Raw genomic sequence first — 4,836 nt, 5'->3', positions numbered from 1 at the left:
GAAAACATTGACTTGCCTACTAACTATTTCACCCATTATAGCGATGTGTTTCTGTGTACTGTGAAGGGGGCATGGGTTTGGGGTATCTTGGGGCTTGTGCTTAGGGAAAGCAAGGCGTTAGTTTAACTCCTACTGATTGCTTCCTTTGGTTTCCAAAAGTACCAAGGTGACTGGTGCCTGGGAGCTCTTGGTTTGAAATAGACGTCATGTGCCCTTCCCCAAAGCCCACTGCCTCCCAGACGAAGTTTGAGGAGATGGGCTCTGTCTCTCATCTCCAGCTTAGCCTTAATGAACAGGTGAAGCAGCCTACACCTCCCTCAGGGAAAGCTTCCTATCCCTTAGGTAGGGGTCCCCAAACTACGGCCAATTATCCAGCCCCCACGCACTTGCGGAAGGGACATCTCTTTCCTTCATGGTCAGCAAAGCGCGGCATCGCTCACATACAGTACAACTTCTGGTGACGCAGGACAGACTCCTCACAGCTCCGGAAGCACGTCATTTCACTTGTTACAGCTAGCAGTGACAAATATGGAACCGGACATTGAGCATCTCATTAGCCAAAAGCAGGCCCACAGTTCCCATTGAAATACTGGTCAGTTTGTTGATTTAAATTTACTTGTTCTTGGCCCTGGCCGGTTGGCTCAGTGGTAGAGCATTGGCCTGGCATACAGAAGTCTCGGGTTCGATTCCCGGCCAGGGCACACAGGAAAAGCGCCCATCTGCTTCTCCACCCCTCCCCCTAAGTTCCTCTCTGTCTCTCTCTCCCCCTCCTGCAGCGAGGCTCCATTGGAGCAGGGATGACCCAGGTACTGGGGATGGCTCCTTGGCCTCTGCCCAGGCGCTAGAGTGGCTCTGGTCCTGACAGAGCAATGCCCCGGAGGGGCAGAGCATCGCCCCCTGGTGGGCAGAGCGTCGCCCCCTGGTGGGCGTGCCCGGTGGATCCCGGTCAGGCGCATGCAGGAGTCTGTCTGACTGTCTCTCCCCGTTTCCAGCTTCAGAAAAATACAAAAAAAAAAAAAAAAAATTACTTGTTTTTTATTTTAAATATTGTATTTTTTCCTGTTTTGTTTTTTTACTTTAAAATAAGATGTGCAGTGTGCATAGGCATTTGTTCATAGTTTTTTTTATACTCTGGCCTTCCAACAGTCTGAGGGACAGTTAACTGGCCCCTGTGTAAAAAGTTTGGGGACCCCTGCCTTAGGGAAATAGGGCAGACAGCCGTCTGTGACTGAAGAAGTTACTGACGGTATATTTTTCAGTGAGTATCAGTGAAGACGAGAGAGCGGCTCGCTCATTATTTAGCAGTCAGTAATCAGAGGAGCCCACTGGTGGGTGAACCCCAAATAAGAGTGGGGGTATCTGTGCAGTGGATTGTGAGCTGCTTGGGGTAGGGTCTAGGAACAGCATGGATGCTGCTTAAAACTCTTTCTTGTGGGCCATGTTAATATGTTGGGAAAGCATAACTTAATCTTGACTCTGAGGTATGTCTACTGGGAAGTAACGTTGGGGAAGTGGTTCCTGACTGTGGGTATTTCTTCAGCCACGACTTGATGACATTTGTTCTTTTCTGAGTGAAAGCATCACTCAAGTATCAGTGGGAAAAATGTTAACCAGAAAGCCACTTACCTCCCAGGGTAAAAATACAGATGAAAGTGAGGAAAAGATCTTTAGTGTGAGTGAGGAAGTAACAATAAATTAAACAAGAAGAGTGACCTGGCTGGTGGAACAAAGGTTTATGTCTCATTATGCCCTCACTGTGACCCTGTCTTGCTACCAGCGTTCTCAATCTGACCCAACCTCCACCTGCCAAGGCTGATCAGAGCACTGCTGCATGAGGCCTTACACCAAAAAGGCACGGGCTGCTGCTCGAGAACTAAAGTGGTATTTGCACATGTCATCAGGCAGGGCAGCCTGTTGTGGGAAGGGGATCTTGGTACCTCCTTCCATCCATGCTTGATGGAAATATATAGGATAGGATCTTGCTCTTAGTGTGTACAGTTCACCAATCAGGATGGAGATGACACCTTTGATATCCATGGCTTTGGTGGAGCTACAGTACATCTCCCAGAATACCTGCAGCTCATGAGTGACCGGTGAGTTCTAGACTATGCACCAGGGCTGCAGATATTTGAGGGTTCACTATGTATGTCCATGGAATGCTTTTGTGTGTGTGTGTGTGTGTGTGTGTGTATGACAAACCTGCCCACACACCCACCCTTACTCTAGTGGTCTGGAGGGAAGCAACTCCACTTACACAGATAGAAACACAAAAATATGTATAATGAGTGTCCTTGTAGCCCTTCAGGAAGCTTTTTCAGTAAGCCTTATGAATCCTCGGAGTACAGATAGAAAAAAAGGGTCGAGCACAGCCCTCTCTCTTGCAGCACTTGCATCTTCTTGTCCAGGGTTATGCCATTGACCCTACAATGTTGGAAGCTTGGAGTCACAGAAAAAATACAGACTTTGTGAAAGTCCTTGCTGCCAGTTCTCCCGCCCCCCCCCTTACACACATTCACGGCCCCTCCACAGCTCCCTTCCTCCTCACCCCCCCCTTTTAAGTGACTTCTCTGAAGACCTACAAACACCATTAGAATTTTTCATTTATTTAAACATTTTCTTTAGACATTTCATTGATGTGTTCATTTGAACATACTTCAACATTAGTCTTCAAAGTTTTAATAACTGAATAATTTAAAAAAGTCACTATTCTTAAATTAAAAATGAATTTACTGCCTAACCAGGCGGTGGCGCAGTGGATGGAGCGTCGGACTGGGATGCGGAGGACCCAGGTTCGAGACCCCGAGGTCACCAGCTTGAGCGTGGGTTCACCTGGTTTGAGCAAAAAGCTCGCCAGCTTAAACCCAGGGTCACTGGCTCGAGCAGGATGTTGCTCAGTCTGCTGAAGGTCTGCGGTCGGGGCACATATGAGAAAGCAATCAATGAACAACTGGGGTCTCGCAGCGAAGGGCTGATGATTGATGCTTCTCACCTCTCTCTGTTCCTGTCTGTCCCTGCCTATCCCTCTCTCTGACTCTCTCTCTGTCCCTGTAAAAAAAAAATAAAAATAAAAAAATTAAAAAAAATGAATTTACTAGTATATCACTTTCTGAAGGGTTGCTGAGGCAAGAGCAAATTACAATAAAGAAAATTATAGGCTTACATTGGCATACCACTGCTCCGAACAAAACTTTGTCATATTAGCCCTGGCCGGTTGGCTCAGCGGTAGAGCATCGGCCTGGTGTGCGGGGGACCAGGTTCGATTCCCGGCCAGGGCACATAGGAGAAGCCCCCATTTGCTTCTCCACCCCCCCTCCTTCCTCTCTGTCTCTCTCTTCCCCTCCCACAGCCAAGGCTCCATTGGAGCAGAGATGACCCAGGCGCTGGGGATGGCTCCTTGGCCTCTGCCCCAGGCGCTGGAGTGGCTCTGGTCACAGAGCGATGCGCCAGAGGGGCAGAGCATCGCCCCTGGTGGGCGTGCCGGGTGGATCCCGGTCGGGCGCATGCGGGAGTCTGTCTGACTGTCTCTCCCCGTTTCCAGCTTTAGTAACAAAAAAAAAAAAAGGAAAAAAAAAACACTTTGTTATATTAGCAACACAAGATAAGCCAGTCTAAAGAGCACTGACTCTATAAAACACAGCATGGTCACTAAAAGGTAATGTCTCTATATAAACCCAAATCCTATCCTTTCAGAATCTCTCTCCTGATCCATGGAAGAAATGTGGAATCATTGCTGTTTAGAACTAGAAGAACCTTAGAAGTGGTCTAGTTTAACCTCCTTATTTTATAGATTGGGAAAGGGACCCCAGAGAGGATGTAGTGATCTAAGGTTACACACCCAGCAGTTTTGAAGCTGCTCAGTGTAGCTTCCCCTCCCACGTGTCAGCCTGGGATCACACACCAGGCTGACTGTTCAGATGACAATAGTTACCTTTTGAGTTATCTTTCTCTACCACATTTTAAACATGTTTGGGAACATTGGTTAGACTACATTTTAAGCTTTTGACTTTTCTTTTCCACTCCAGAGTGTTTAAAATTGTTAAATATTAGTGATATGCTAACAATAGTTCAGACATTATCTTTAGTCTTCCTTAATGAACAAAAACTTTTCAGCCTTATAACTATGGTATTCTATTCCTCTATTTATATTCCTGACACAAATCACATCTGTCAAAATATTTTCTGTGTTTGCAGAAATAACACTTTCTACAGTATACATATAATTTAACTTTTCTTATTCAACTCTATTTCTATTAGTATAAAACCTTGTAATCTCTTGTACATCCTATGATAAAAAATTCTTTTGCCTCATCAGGTGGTGGTGCAGTGGATAGAGTGTCGGACTGGGATGCAGAGGACCCAGGTTCGAGACCCCAAGGTCACCAGCTTGAGCACAGGTTTACCTGGCTTGAGCAAAAAGCTCACCAGCTTGGACCCAAGGTCGCTGGCTCAAGCAAGGGGTTACTCGGTCTGCTGAAGGCCCGTGGTCAAGGCACATGTGAGAAAGCAATCAATGAACAACTAAGGTGTTGCAACACTCAACGGAAAACTATTGATTGATGCTTCTCATCTCTCCGTTCCTGTCTGTCTGTCCCTCTCTCTGACTCTCTCTCTGTAAAAAAAAAAAAAAAAAAAAAAAAATCATTTTAAAATCTATAGGAAATTGAGTCTTATGAATAAATGAGCAATAAATTATGGGAATAATCAGGTAGACTGAATGAAAAACAGTAAGTGATTTTTACATATAGCCTCACTAGTTTGTTAACAGCAAATTTAAAGCAAACCAGTAAGTCTTCAAATTAAATTATAAGAGTGAAGAAACTGTTGACATTAACCACT

The sequence above is a fragment of the Saccopteryx bilineata genome, chromosome 2 (genome assembly GCF_036850765.1).
Source record: "Saccopteryx bilineata isolate mSacBil1 chromosome 2, mSacBil1_pri_phased_curated, whole genome shotgun sequence".
Lineage (NCBI taxonomy): Eukaryota > Metazoa > Chordata > Mammalia > Chiroptera > Emballonuridae > Saccopteryx > Saccopteryx bilineata.
Note: the sequence above shows the minus strand (reverse complement) of the source record.